Genomic DNA, 496 nt, shown 5'->3' with positions numbered 1-496 from the left:
CTCGAGGGTTGCGCAACAGCCGGCGCTGCCGCCGCGACCGGGAGAGCCTGGGGAGAGGCCCGAGACCTGCACCCTCCCCGCCCCGCTTCCCCCGCCGCTGCCTTCGCCCTCCGGGTCGCCGCGGTGCTGCTGTGAGCCCCGCGACCCTCGCTCCCTCGCGGAGGCGCTTTTTGTCTCCCCGAGCGCGCAGCCGGCCGGGCTACCTGTTGCCACCCGAGCACCGGGCCGAGGGCCGCGGGCTGCGGAGACCCGGGCGTGGCAGGGACCTCGGCCTCCCCCTCCTCGCGCGCTCCCGGGAGGACCCCTCCTGCTTGGGGTGGGCGAGAGGGGGGTGCACGGGGCGGGGGGCGCTGGGGAGCTGCCGACACTCGGGACGGGCAGCCGTGGGGAGGGGGACGGGCGACGGGTGTCCGAGCCCGGCGGTGCTGCTCAGGCAGCGGTTACAATGCCCCCGCGCGTCTCCTCGGGGAGCGAGACGGCCCGGAGCGGGGAGAGA

This window comes from Equus quagga, unplaced genomic scaffold (genome assembly GCF_021613505.1).
Source record: "Equus quagga isolate Etosha38 unplaced genomic scaffold, UCLA_HA_Equagga_1.0 268.1_RagTag, whole genome shotgun sequence".
Classification (NCBI taxonomy): domain Eukaryota; kingdom Metazoa; phylum Chordata; class Mammalia; order Perissodactyla; family Equidae; genus Equus; species Equus quagga.
Note: the sequence above shows the minus strand (reverse complement) of the source record.